The sequence below is a fragment of the Macrobrachium nipponense genome, chromosome 44 (assembly GCF_015104395.2).
Source record: "Macrobrachium nipponense isolate FS-2020 chromosome 44, ASM1510439v2, whole genome shotgun sequence".
NCBI lineage: Eukaryota > Metazoa > Arthropoda > Malacostraca > Decapoda > Palaemonidae > Macrobrachium > Macrobrachium nipponense.
In genome coordinates this window covers 35,190,085-35,205,084 of record NC_087221.1, presented here as the reverse complement: position 1 = coordinate 35,205,084, position 15,000 = coordinate 35,190,085, and the positions used below count along the sequence as shown (strand labels likewise).

General features: G+C 36.0%; 1 protein-coding gene across 9 annotated transcripts in view; it reads right to left on the bottom strand.

Annotated features, from left to right (window-relative positions):
* The window catches only part of LOC135204174 (cyclin-dependent kinase-like 4), a 176,463-nt gene that overhangs the window by 69,214 nt on the left and 92,249 nt on the right, over positions 1-15,000 (bottom strand). Inside the window, exon 3 of one of the 9 annotated variants that reach the window (XM_064234227.1) lies at positions 4,806-4,879. The exons of 6 other annotated variants lie outside the window; for them this stretch is intronic. The gene's annotated coding sequence lies outside the window, so the exon portion shown is untranslated. Of the gene's footprint in view, positions 1-4,805; positions 4,880-7,823; positions 8,030-15,000 lie in introns of those variants that run through there. 2 more of the 9 variants (XM_064234224.1, XM_064234226.1) reach the window with 2 other exon arrangements.

Below are 15,000 nucleotides of genomic sequence, written 5' to 3'. Positions count from 1 at the left end.
AATGTCCCACTGGTGTAAGAATTATTATTATTATTAAAAAAGAAACCCACAAAATCACCGTGTATAACGTGTTTACTTATAAGTATTTACATCTCTTGAAAAAGGGCTACAGATATAGCCAGAAAGTACTCCAGTGTTGAGAAAAAATAAAATGTAAATATTTATAAGTAAACACGTTATACACAATAATTTCGTGGGTTTCTTTTTCAGTCTTCAGAAGAAAACTGAAAGGAGTTTTTTTGGATCATTATTATTATTATTATTATTATTATTATTATTATTATTATTATTATTATTATTATTATTATTATTATTATTATTATTATTATTATTATACATAATCTATCAGAACTATGTGAATCAATTATTAGCAAATGTAATATAGAAGAAATCTAAAGAAAAATAATGATTACAGTCGAATACCCAAAGAAATCAGAAAGCAAAAATATAGTCTAGCAAAATAAGCGCAAAAACTATCACTCTTAAAGAAGCTACCACAGCATACCCGGTCTTGCAAATGACAATTATCATCAGACAAATGTTTCACATACACACATCCGCCCCCCACACCCCCCCCCCCCCCCCCCCCCCCCCCCCCACCCCCCCCCCCCCCCCCCCCCCGCCCCCCCACCCTTAATTCAGTTGAGCAAATTTCTTGTCGAGATCGCGTCGAATCGATTTAACAACCTTGGTCATTCGGCCTCCGCCGACAGCAACCTCCTGTACATCATTAAGGTTTCACGACGAATTCGGGAGAACGTGACGTGCAAAACAAGAGGACTTCCAATAGCCGAAGGCGATTATCGAGAATCCTGCTATTTTTTTTTTTTCTTGTTTTTTTTGTAAGGGATAGAAGCTCCACCTGTCAGAATATATTATTGTCTTCTAGTGCAGAGGATAGTGCAGAGGCATCTGGGATGGTCAGACTAACGCTTCTTAAGTCTGACCAAGATCTGGTAGCAACCAAATATTAATAATTCTTCAGTTTCAAGAGTCGATCCGAAACCTGGTAGCAACCAGTTTCATGAGTCGATCCGAAATCTGGTAGCAACTAAAAATCTAAGTCTCAAGTTTCAAGAGTCGATCCGAAGTCTGGTAGCAACCAAAAATATGTCTTAAGGATCAAGAGTCGATCCGAAATCTGGTAGCAACCAAAATATAAGTCTTAAGTTTCAAGAGTCGATCCGAAATTTTGTAGCAACCAAAAATGGAAGTTTTAATGAAAAGTGGATCTGATTTGATTTAAAAAAAATCTTAGGGCGGCTATGCCAAGCACTGGGGCACTTACGGCCACTCGTCGCTTAAGACAGGAACTGGTAGGAACCACAAACAGAAGTTTCAAGTTTGAAGGTCTGCTTAGATTTTACGATATGTAGGCTACCATGCCAAGCACTGGGGCATAATCGGTCATTCAGCGCTTAAAAGACAGGAACTGGTAGCAACCAAAAATATTTTGAGTTTGAAGATTTTATTGATTTTACAAAATTTTAAGGTGGCCACGCCAAGCACTGGGACACTTTCGGCCGAAACTTAGGCGACCCTGCCAAAAACTGGGACACTTTCGGTCACTCAGCGCTTATGACGCGATCTGGTATCAGTCAAAAATTGTTTTAAGTTTGAAAAGTGGATCTGATTTGATTTAAAAAATGATTTACGGCAGCTATGCCAAACACTCGTGCACTTTCAGTAACCTATCGCTTAAGACAATGAAAAGATTGGGCTGAGGTTGCTGAGCAACCTTAAGAAAAAGGTAGAACTGTTAGATAGTCAAATTAAGGAAAGAAAGCAGGAAAGGAGGTAAAGTAAAAGGCTAAATCATGGGTGCAGCTATAAGCCTAAGGGACGCTGCAAGCAAACACCCTTAAGCAAATCCTACAATGCGACAAATGTATATCAGAAAGGTTCGAAAAACATCCACAACAAAATTCATAAGACCAGCGTTTGGCCTGATACATGTAAAACAATGAGTAATTTTTCTTGTCTAGAATTCAAAGCTAATTCGTAAAGATTTCAACGTATGCACACCATGGCAAGAAATCGTTAATCACATATTTCTGCCTGGGTACAGTTTTACAGTGTTCAACTTCTAAAGTAGTTTATGACAAACCGCACTCAAACCAAACCTTGGGATTGATTAAATGGTACTTTAATTCACCAAAGCTACATTTACCCAGTACAGCTCTGGACTAGAACATGAAATTTAGGCAAAACACCAAGCTATAGGACCTAAGAGGTCATTCAGCGCTGAAAGGGCAATAGAGAGCTAAAAGTTTTGAAAGGTGTAACAGGAGAAAAACCTCTCAGTTGCACTATGAAACAATTGTTAAGAAAGGGTGGAAAGTGAGATGGAAGAAAGATAATATGAACGGAGAAACAGTTAAAGGAATGAAAGGCGTTGCAGCTAGGGGCCAAAAGGACGCTTCAAAGAACCTTAAGTAATGCCTACAGTGCGCCCCGTGAGGTACACTAACGGCACTAACCCCCTACGTAAGATTACAACATTGCAATATTCACTTTTTCGACAGAGCATTTCGCTTTGCATATCAGGGCTGAGAGGAACTTTATGTTGTTTTGAAGTCACGTAGTTCACTTTTCTCAAATTCTCCAGTAGACTGTCATGACAACGCATCACTCTATAATTTTAGACCTCAAGCTAACTGTCCAAGTTAATCGCAATTGAAGATTAATTCTCTGTCCGGCAGCAGTCTAGCGTTTTCTGGAATTTCACTACTATGGGTTTATATTCTGCTTATGGGGCAATTGCCAGAGCCGTATGCTGATAATATTAATCTTTTTCTGTTTGTATTTGTGGCAAAATAAAGATGGCCTCATAATTCTAGTATTAAAAAATAATCATAAAAGCGTGAGTCTTGAAATGGAGAAACAAATCAACAGTTATGTATATGTACATATACTTCAAAGATAAATCTTTACAGAAAGCTCTCGGGAATTGAACAATTTCCCGAAAGCTTTCTGTACAGGTTAATCTTTAAAAATATGCACACAAACATAACGGTGGATTTGTTTCTCTAATACTAATATCATGAATAATGACAGAGAAAATTCTTTAGAATTTTTAACTAATTCTTAATGGCAACTTTTACTCGTAAAGTATTGATGTTATTCAGCAAGATATGTATATAAATTTTAAAATGATTTTGTTTTTAATTGTGCTGAACCGAAGTGTCTTTCGTTTTTTATCTTTTGTGGAGGAGGAGGAGGAGGAGGAGGAGGAGGAGGAGGAGGAGGAGGAGGAGGAGGAGGAGGGGTGGCAGTGACACAGTTGGTGCTGTGGGCGAAATTCTCTCCCTCAACAAGGTCTTATCGCGTTTCAATTTCGAAGTACCATCATAGAGGTCAAAGTTCGGAGATTATATAAAAAAAAAAACATTAAGAATAAAATAAGCAATAACAATGAAACGCCACATTCAGAATGATTAGCACACTTATCCCGTCAATAATGACGACAATATGCCGGTAATTGCCAAATTGTATCGTTCTTATAACACATCAAGTACAATGCATTGGCTCTCCTTGTTCAGATTTTTGGTCGTAGTTGAACGTGAGGTGCACTACCCGTAGATTGACGTTGTCAGACAGGTAAACCTATTATTAAGCTATACCTATCTTCAGCGGAAAGGTAAGCCACTGCCTCCACTAAATTCAAGAAGATTATCAGTCCGTACGAAACAAAACCGTCTGTATTTTAAAATGATTGAAAAATTGCAATCATCTCTCTCTCTCTCTCTCTCTCTCTCTCTCTCTCTCTCTCTCTCTCTCTCTCTCTCTCTAATCTCTCTCTCTCTCTTTTTTTTTTTTTTTAATTTTCTTTTTTTTTTTTTTTTTTTTTTTTTTTTTTAGGTTGCTCGTTATGTTCAACTCCGTTTTCGTCTGCACGGTGCAATCAATGCCAATATTTGCTAGTTATCATTCCGAGATAAGGAATCTTTCCCACTGAGTTCCATCATTCTCGCGTGACGTCAGAACTACGCAATACGCCAAAGACAACTATTATTATTATTATTATTATTATTATTATTATTATTATTATTATTATTACTGTATCCAAAACGTCAAAAGGTACGGTTGTATAAGAGAGGGTCAGGAAGGCAAGTCTCGCCTTTAAGAGGTCAGGTTGCCTAACCGCTACCTTACATAAAACGTCATCAACACATGGCAAATAATCGTATACATATCACAAACAAATTGAAAACAAGTCGACGACAGCAAGTGGAGAAATACTTTGACGAATGCTTGATATAATTGTATTAAGCATTCTTTGTGACAACCAATAAGTCATCAACTTCTATTCAACTTGCATGTGATTTGTTGGTGGTATGTTATTAGCGTGTTTATAGGCAAGCTTTACTACACTAGATTAACCTTTATAGGTGTCACTGAGGAGAGACTGGCCACGGGCTGAACGACGGCAAATCTCTGTATGGAGTTCGTTAACTATATACAATTATTGTTCCACACAGGATAAAAATAAACGGATATACAAATCGCTTAATCAAAATGTGCAAACACTCAAATTAATTAAATCTCAAATGTTTTAACTATATAAAACAAGCTTCTAAAGAAATTAAACGATCACTAGTTGTATACAAAATGGAACTGTACTGAAAAAAAAATAATAAAACAAAAAAGCTAAATATTTGTAAACAAACAAAAACACAGGACCTGAAACATGACAATGATGCAACGTTATTATGAGTAATGTTCTATATTTTCTTAAGCTGACTTTAATAATAATAATAATAATAATAATAATAATAATAATAATAATAATAATAATATATTACCTTAAGCTGATAATTATTTATTTTATCACATTTTCTGTGGTTGATAACGGCAATCAGCTGACAGAGCCACCAACCTTAAACAGAATAATAATAATAATAATAATAATAAAATAATAATAATAATAATAATAATAATAATAATAATAATAATAATAATAATGAAATTTCCAACCGTATTCATAATGTTTTATAATTCCTTTCACGACCTGAAATGGCTCAAGGTCTCTTTTATTTGTTTGCTAGAAGTCCTTAATCCTAAAAAATAAAATTGCTTATACTTCGATATTGCCTGCTTACCCTACTTCCTACTCGCTTTTCATTTCATTCCCACGTTAAACCTTCGTGATAACCGATGATTTAGAGATTTAGAATATTCGCACATATTAGATAACCTTGGACAAACGCCAAGGTATATTCCCTTGGATTATTTTGTATCCGAAAGCGTGCATCAAATAATTCTTTCATGGAAAAAAATTTTAAGACTGTATCCTTCAGCAGAGGTGATAGATTGTTTTATTTGGCGAGAGAGACGAACACCTAAAAAAGTATAGAGAAGTTCAGCTGATTTCTCTATATATTCTGACAATCTTTAAGTGCAGCTGTACAGTTTTTTTTTATTTAAAAAAACTACTATTTTCAGTTGACGATACTGAGACGAACGCCAGGTATATAGAAGTTCGGCATATGTCTCTCTCTCTATATTGTGACAGTCTGAATACTTTTGGAGAGCTTTGTAGCTACGAACTACATTTATTTTAGTTGATGAGATAAAAGTATTTAGGAGTTTATTACCTGATTTCTCTTCATATTCTGGCAATCTTTTGATACTCTTGTACAGATTTTTTTTAGCTACAAAACTACATATTTTAGTCGACGAGACAGAAACGAACGCCAAAAAGTTACGTAGAAGTTCGGGATGTGTCTCTCTTTTTATAATCTGACAATCATTGAAGACTTTTGTAGTTTGCCTTTTTTTGCTACAAAACTGCATTGTTTAAGTTGACGACATTGAAACTACTACAAAAAAGCACATCAAAGTTCGTTTTATCTATCTATTGAGACTACCGCAACTATTGAGATTACCACAAAAAAGTACACAAAAATTCGTGAATTTGTGATATCTCTCTATCTATTAAGACTATCACAAAAAAGTACATAAAAGTTCGTAATATCTCTCTATCTATTGAGACTATCACAAAAAAGTACATAAAAGTTCGTAATATCTCTCTATCTATTGAGACTACCACAAAAAAGTACATAAAAGTTCGTAATATCTATCTATTGAGACTACCACAAAAAAAAAAAAAAAAAAAAAAAAACATAAAAGTTCGTAATATTTCTCCATCTATTGGGACTACCACGAAAACGTACATCAAAGTTCGTTATATCTCTATCTATATTCTGACAACTTTTGAATACTTTCGTACGGTTTTGTAGCTACAAAACTGCAACCAGGAGAAATACAGACGATTGGTTCACGACCCGAGGACTGCGCTAAGTGCCTGACCTTTTCCAACTTTTCAGAACACGATGAATAAGTCCTTCAGAAGGGCAAGACCTAGATTCGTCTACCTAAGAGTCTCTGAATTAACTAAGGCTCCAATGACTCAGATATCTGCCCCAGTTCCTTTCTTCAGAGACAGAAAAACAGAGTGGGGAAGCTGAATCTATTGTCTACATTTTCTCGGTAAGTATCAAACTCACGCCTGAGAAATCTGTTGCTTACTCTGCATGTGAACGTTGTATTTTGTACACCATTCCGTCAGTATAATGTAAATTTTTTCTAGCTTATTTTCTTATCCGAAGAAACCAGCTGTACCCATCAGCGTTAGCGCCCATTTTCTATATTTTGTATTTTTAAATCATTATCGTCTTATCAACCTACCTTTTTCTCATAGGGGGTTACCTAGCATGAATGGAAATAAAAAATCATCAGAATAATGATGCTAAGTCTTACTAGAAAACTATGTATTCTGTTCCCCAAACTGCACAGAGAATAGGGGAAACAGACACTATAAAAGCACTAGGAATAATAATAATAATAATAATAATAATAAGTAAATTAATTTCTTTAAATTATTTTCACGGACGAAAGCAACGACGATGTAAAGCAGAGAAGAGATTAATTAAAGACAAGAAAAGAGAATCTGATGCTTGATAATTATGATTAATTATGATTAATTTCTAATGGCGGACCTTGACGCTTTTATTCTTTTTATTTATGCAGATAAGTATATAAATACGTATGTATATATATATATATATATATATATATATATATATATATATATATATATATATATATATATATATATATATATATTGATACACTTGCATGAACGTAAATTTAAAGATGCAAATGTATATAAATACACACATACATTGCGTTTATGCAGTTTTCTTAAGCGAAGCAGTTCTTAAAACCATGCAGAACTCAAAGCCTCCAAAAAAAAAAAAGTTAGAAAATCCAAGAGTATGATTATCAGTATGACATCAAAAACGTTTTCCACATTCACTTTAAAATGTAGTATTTTTCCTTGAAGATCTCTTACAATAGTTTGTGTAATTTAATTGAACAATATAAAAATTGTGTTCAAAATTTAAAATGCAGTTTTTTTATGCTTGAAGATCTAGTATAATAAGTCTGTATTCAATAAATATAAGAATTGCGTTGTATACTGACAAGAGTGAAATATTTTAAGTTATAATCTCGGATTTTCTTTCAGCGTCGCGAGAAGTAACATTCATTGGTCTATACGTGCCCTTTTCTGATTGAATAAAACATCTTCATCACTAATGTTATCCATGAAAGTCTCAATCCAAGACGGACGTGAAAGTCTAAATCCACGAAAGAACATGGAAAGTCTTTTTGAAACCAAGTCTTTTTTTTTATTATTAAAGCCTAGTCAGTCAGGCTGTTCTATTTCAACGTAGTAAAATGAGCGCTCCATCTCGAATCACTTATGCGATTACCACTTATAAATTATTTCTAAAAAGATATTTCTGCTTTCTATTTACTATTGCACATCTGCTGTTTCCTTATTAGCACCACGTGTTAGTTTCGAGGTGTTCATTGTGCGTTCAGTAACGGATATCCCAAATTCATGACGGTTATTTCTTCGACTCCACCATTTCTCTGGATATCACTCTAGACCGATGTCTTTCAGTCTCTCGAGATATCTCCGGTTCGCCTCTCGTAACCGATGGCAACCTCCCGCGCTCACTGCCAGATACCGACTGACCTGAAGCGAGCGTTTGAACCTTCCCAAAACACTTGCACATCTCTCTCTCTCTCTCTCTCTTTTCTCTCTTCTACTGTAGGGGGTTGAAGGTTGTTGGGGGGAGGGGTGCTTGAGGACACGTTTGATAGAAAACGTGACAGCTTCTCCTCCCGTCATTACTAATTCGGGTGATACCATTTTATCAAACCTATAATAGTCAACGGCAAGCTATATCGATCGAATAACCTTGGATACATATAAATTTGGACGTCTTTCTCTCTCTCTCACACACACACACACAGACACACACACTCTCTCTCTCTCTCTCTTTCTCTACGTGCGTGTGTGCGTGTAGGTAACGTGACAAAACAAATTTAGCACGTAACGCATCAGCGTCAAGGTTAGAAACTAATATAATAATAATAATAATTAATAATAATAATAATAATAATAATAATAATAATAATAATAATAATAATACAGGAACTACGTATAAATAATAGATAATCAACAGATTAGTATGATAAAAAGACTGGAATTTTGTCCCAATATATTTTTAAATACTTTTTTTGCACAAACATCTACAATATTGCCCAGTTTTTCTGTGTACAGTATGTATGTATGTATGTATATATATATATATATATAATATATATATATATATATAATTATATTATATATATATTTCAATGTATCCTATAGGAAACATACCCCCGTGACGCCATGACCAATGCAATAATTAAAGTAATAACCTTATCACTGAGATTTCTGGCGATTATTTCAGTAATAATTGTACGTACACATGCATTTGAGCGTAAATGCGTGCATTTATGTTGTAGTGCGTGTGTGTGTGTGTGTGCGTGTGTAGGGTGATTCGTGCGTGCGTGTGCTCGCATGCTTGACGGCAGACATGACGCAGTATGAAGAGTCAAACAGATTTTTAAAAAATTCGTTCATTAGAGGTTTATATTTTAAACCGCCATTTAAAACAATGTAACCACTTGATTGACTCTTCTGTTTACGTCTCCTTGGCATCGCACGCACGAGAATGGTTGTTTACAGCCGTAAATTTGATGACCTGACTTGGGCTCCATAACGATTTATCGAGAAGCCGTCGCTATAATAACCTTTTAAGAGAGTGAAGACGAAGTTTTACATAGAAACGGTGGACTTGTCGTAGCCATGCGAACATAGTCCTCGTTTGGAAGTTGGAAGATGTCGTAGCTATGCGAACACGGTCCTCGTTTGGAAGTTGGAAGTTGTGTTAGCTACGCGAACACGGTCTTCGTTTGGCAGCTGTCGTGAACATGGTCCTTGCATGGAATTTTAGAAGTTGTCGTAGCTACGTGAAGACGTCATCTTTTGGAAGCTGGAAGTTGTCGTAGCTACGTGAAGAAGGTCATAGTTTGGAAGTTAGAAGTTGGAAGGTGGAATTATTGGAAGTTGTCGGAAGTTCTGGTGGTAATTCGCAGCCTTGACGTGGGTTCTCTCTCTCTCTCTCTCTCTCTCTCTCTCTCTCTCTCTCTCTCTCTCTCTCAGAAGCGAAGTGATTTATGTTTCAAATGATTGATGACTGAACTTGTGGGGCTGTTATTACTGATTGACGTATGCGTGTGTGTCTAACACACTTATATTGCATACTACAGTCGTAAATATATATATATATATATATATATATAATATATATATATATATATATATATTTATATATATATATATATATATATATATATATTTATATATATATATATATATATATATATATATATATATATATATATATATATATATATATATATATGATGTATATAACTTACTGTATTATGTGCCAACAATAATCAACCATCTCCTAGGTGATATGAACCACCAACAACTAAACTCAATAAAAAGAACGCTTAATCCACTCAGCTACAGAAAGCATAAACGTGTGGAACGCTCATTCAATGTATAAGGCATCAATACATGTCATTCATGCTTGCCTTGCGGTAAACTGGGTTAGTTTTCGGCTATTTATTCACTAAAGGAAGAATTTTATTTCAGAATTCCCACAAACCACGAATTCCACGTTTCCACGATGTCTCCTCGTCACACAGCATCGCTTTCGTCTTTATTTCCTCTCAATTCTAAATTATATTCTATTTTTCAGATTCATTTTGAGGCATATATCAAATAATTTTAATTTTTCTTTCCATTCTTGGTTTGTTTTCTCCTCCTTTTCTCTCCACTCTACCATGCCATCGTTTCAAGATCTTCCTAATCGATAAGGCTGCAGTATATTCACATCAGCAGTGCATCTGATGTCCAGGCCAGTCCCTTATGACACTTGTGATTTGCTGTTGATAAGCCCATCACAGAGCTGGAAACTCTCAGTCTCTCGACAAAGTTCACATAGGCAGGATGTATGGTCCACCTCTCCTGAGAGATACTTTTGGAAGACGTATCTCTCAAGAGAGGTGGAACATATATCCTGTCTATGTGAACTCTCGAGAGAGAGACTCAGCGTTTCCAGCCCTGTGATGGGCTTATCAACAGCCAATCAGGAGCGTCGTAAGGGACTGGCCTAAACATCTGATGCACTGTTGATGTGAATCTACTATAGCTCCCCGTATGGTAGGAGTGCCGTCAGTACCTCACGCGGTTGCACTGTAGGCATTACTTGAAGTTCTTTGTAGCAGCGTTCCTTCGGCCCCTAGCTGCAACCCCTTTCGTTCCTTTTACTATACCTCCAGTCGTATTCTCCTTCTTCCATCTTACCTACCATCCTCTCCTATCAATTGTTTCGACATTATTTTCAGCGCTGAATGGTCACATAGTTCCTAGCGCTGGGTCTTTGGCCTAAATTTGATATTCCAATTCCGATTCCGATAAGGCTAGTTAGTACTTTCAGCCTCCGGTCTCTCTTATTTCTTAAGATCGAAATAGTTCAGAGGAAAATCTTCAACTGTTCGTACTCCATCATATATTACAAGACCCTACCGAAAACAAAACACACATTACACCACAAGACCCTACTGAGAACAAAACACATTACATCACAAGACCCTACTGAGAACAAAACACATTACACCACAAGACCCTACTGAGACACAACATCACAAGACCCTACTGAGAACAAAACACATTACATCACAAGACCCTACTGAGAACAAAACACATTACATCACAAGACCCTACTGAGAACAAAACACATTACATCCCACAAGATTACCCTACTGAGAACAAAACACATTACATCACAAGACCCTACTGAGAACAAAACACATTACATCACAAGACCCTACTGAGAACAAAACACATTACACCAAAAGACCCTACTGAGAATTTTTTTTTTTTTTTTTTTATCGATTTCCAATAGTATTTTCGTCCTTGCCGAAGCCGGTGACAGTAAAACGTTCCGGCTTTCGACGAACATTAACGATTAGTACCATAACTTTCACTTTTCAGTACTATAATCTCTTAGTACTATTATGGCGTTAATTTTACATAACATTAATGGTACACTAAACGTTATTACGCTATTACCACCATTGTAACAGCAGGATTCAATCAACAAATTAAAGATAATAAGACATTTACCAGCTGAACATTCCTGTCGTCGGCATTACCTCTAATCCTACACTCGCCGTGTACCCAGACGCTCCGCCAAGCATTAGGCCTATGGTCGATCAATAAACACCCTTCCGAGCATATGGTAATAGATATGGTTCATAGGGGCCTTTCTATCTGAAAGGGGTCTTTGACCCCTTCGGATAGGTATTCCGGAAGTCATAGAGGTCAAAATTGTATAAAATGCCTTCTGAAACCTTATTCTGATAAGGGCTTCGACAGTCGCGAAAGAAATTCGTCTCGTGCGAGCTTGAAAATGCTCTTGGAACAAAGTTGATTGATATCTTTAACTAAACTGTTATAAACTGCAATTTTAAATTACGGAATAGAGGTCAAATGACAATTAATTTACTGTAAGATTTTCCTTATTAATCTTGTAACACACTGAACGTGTCATTCTATGGCTATATACGGGTGTATGTCACGAATCCCTCTTCAAAAGATTAGATGAAATGGAAAGGTTTTTATTGATTTTTTTTTTTTTTAAACACCCAAACAGTTTTTGAGACTATACATGGAATCCACATATTTTCTCTTAATGTACTTAATAGTCAATTTTCTTTCCTTTACACAGACACAAACACACACACATTTATATATATTATATATATTATATATATTATATATATATATATATATATATATATATATATATATTATATAATATAATATAACCTTTAGGCCGTTTGCATGCATGACCCACAACCCTTCTCTCTAATTATATAAACAAAACAATTCAAGGCATTTAATCCCTTTTAAAAGAAAGTCCATGCGCGCAAGAAACGCAAAATGTATATAAATAAATAAATAAAATTAAAAACAAAACAAACGCGACGGAATGACCTCAACTTAATTTCCATGCCTTAATTACAATGACGTCTCAGACGCAACACAACAACATAGAGCCCTGGTGACTGATATTATTATATAAATAAATATAATCTCGAGTCGTTACGAAATGGCTATTTCGGGTGCGCTGCCGTCCACCCATCGCGTGTTCCTTGGGAGACAAGAAAACATGCATCCGAACCATGCGAGTTTTTGTGGGTGCGCAAGCGCGCGTGAGTGTGTGTGTGTACGTACGTGTGCTCGTGTCTGTTTGTATGAGTGTATTGTGCAGCTGTGGTTACCCGAACACCTAGTACTAATCAATAGCGTTGGGGGGCTCTCTCTCTCTCTCTCTCTCTCTCTCTCTCTCTCTCTCTCTCTCTCTCAGTGACCCTGTAATCCACACGCAATACACTGCCGTAAGAACGAACGAACGAACATGCACCTACCACAACAGCACCTGGATAACGGTTTGTTTTCATGACGGTGAAAAAAAAAAAAGTGTTTTATTTACCTACTGGTTTTATTCTGTTATTGATCAGAGAAGTGCACGATTTAGGAAGATATCGAAAGCACATACACAAAATCATGATTGAATATATTATTATTGAAAATGAGCATATACCCGTACGATACAAGATACAAGTCTCAACTGAAGATCATTAACTTGAAATACACATTTCAAAAGATTAGGCGGCCCCGTGTGCAAAAAGGGAGAGAGAGAGAAAAAGAAAATAATGATAAAGAAATGATGAAATAAATTGGATACCTAGGTACTTAACGACAATGTAAGGAAAAGCAAGCATTGCGTCATGGAAGTTAGACTCAGAATACAGGCATGCAGAACCGCAGCCCACTCTATGTAGCTTTGTAACAACGGGAATGACAACGTGGCAACTCTCTAGTCCGTGCGCTCGCTTTCCATACACAACACGGCTCACCTTATTCCAGCTCGGGCGCTAGCGGAATGAGGATGCTGGCGTTCAGTAATGTGACAGCATGTAATAGGTTATGGATATGCAACTGCTAAAGGTGCTAATGAAGTTCCCTGTTACAACAGAATTTGTGTAGGATGGTCCAAATCCTAATGAAGTTCCCTGTTACAACAGAATTTATGTAAGATGGTCCAAATCCTAATGAAGTTCCCTGTTACAACAGTATATATGTAGGATGGTCCAAATCCTAATGAAGTTCCCTGTTACAACAGAATTTATGTAGGATGGTCCAAATCCTAATGAAGTTCCCTGTTACAACAGAATTTATGTAGGATGGTCCAAATCCTAATGAAGTTCCCTGTTACAACAGAATTCATGTATGATGGTCCAAATCCTAATCACCATTGCCAGGAATAGATAATCACCAATTCGAGGAATCTTACCTACATTGTAAACTCATTTGATAACCTTCATTATGATTTTCTCTTTAATTTTCCTTGCTTTTAGGAAATTTTTTTGTAGGTGCTGTGAAAAAAATAAAATAATACCGGGAGTTGTTGGAGAATGTATAGCACTGTAAAGTATTCAGAATTATCAAGTAGGATACAATGAACGAATCTACTGTGCATATAGAATAATCATTTAAGCATTAACTTTGCTGGAGTTGTCTCACACTCCACTGACTACACCAATTCCTGGCCCACTCTGATCTTCCTTAAAATTAGTGAAAATTAGCATGAATAGTGGCAACGTAGCTTCAAGGACTAAAATTGCAAAGGACCCTGACCACTTCCCTGAAGAACTCTGGACAAATGAGGTCCAGTGTCCCTAAAACCACCAGCAGAAACGACTTTTACCTGCCCTTTTAGCTCTTTGAATGAGATCAAGTTTGTGGCCCCGACGCCTGGGTTACGAAGTTTATATGTGGACCTCGTGGTTACCAGGTCAATAGCACTACAAGACTCGACTCTGTCCACAGTCAAGTCTGCCCTAAGGTATAACTAAACAGATCTGAAAGGACATCACATGTACCGCACATAATACACTCCTGCATATGCATATAATATAGAAAGCTTCGATTAAACTCTATCTTTCTGTATCTCTTAGGAAACCGATTAACGTCTGAAAAAAAATATTCGTATAATATTATGCACAGTATTTCATAAGTAAATCAGTAAAAGATAATTAAATGACTATGAATAATCACATAATTGCTATGTATTGTTTCACTAAAATAATTTTGGCCCATATCAGACGTATAGTTAAATGAATCTTAAAAGTATATATGCTTTTTTAAAAAAAACTATCTTAAATAGGATCATAAGCAGACTTGCAGTATAGGTTAGACATCGCTCGAATGTACGTTTTCTATCTTAACTTTCTCGAAGAAAATGACCAGAATAACGCAGAAGTTTACCGGTGACTATTATTTTTATTGCGAGAGAGAGAGAGAGAGAGAGAGAGAGAGAGAGAGAGAGAGAGAGAGAGAGAGAGAGAGAGAGAGAGGAAACGTAAATATAACAGACATGACAATGATTAATCCTAGAATTTATTAACCAATTTATTTGATCATGAGCCTTTACAATCATAAGCCGTGCAGAGGTA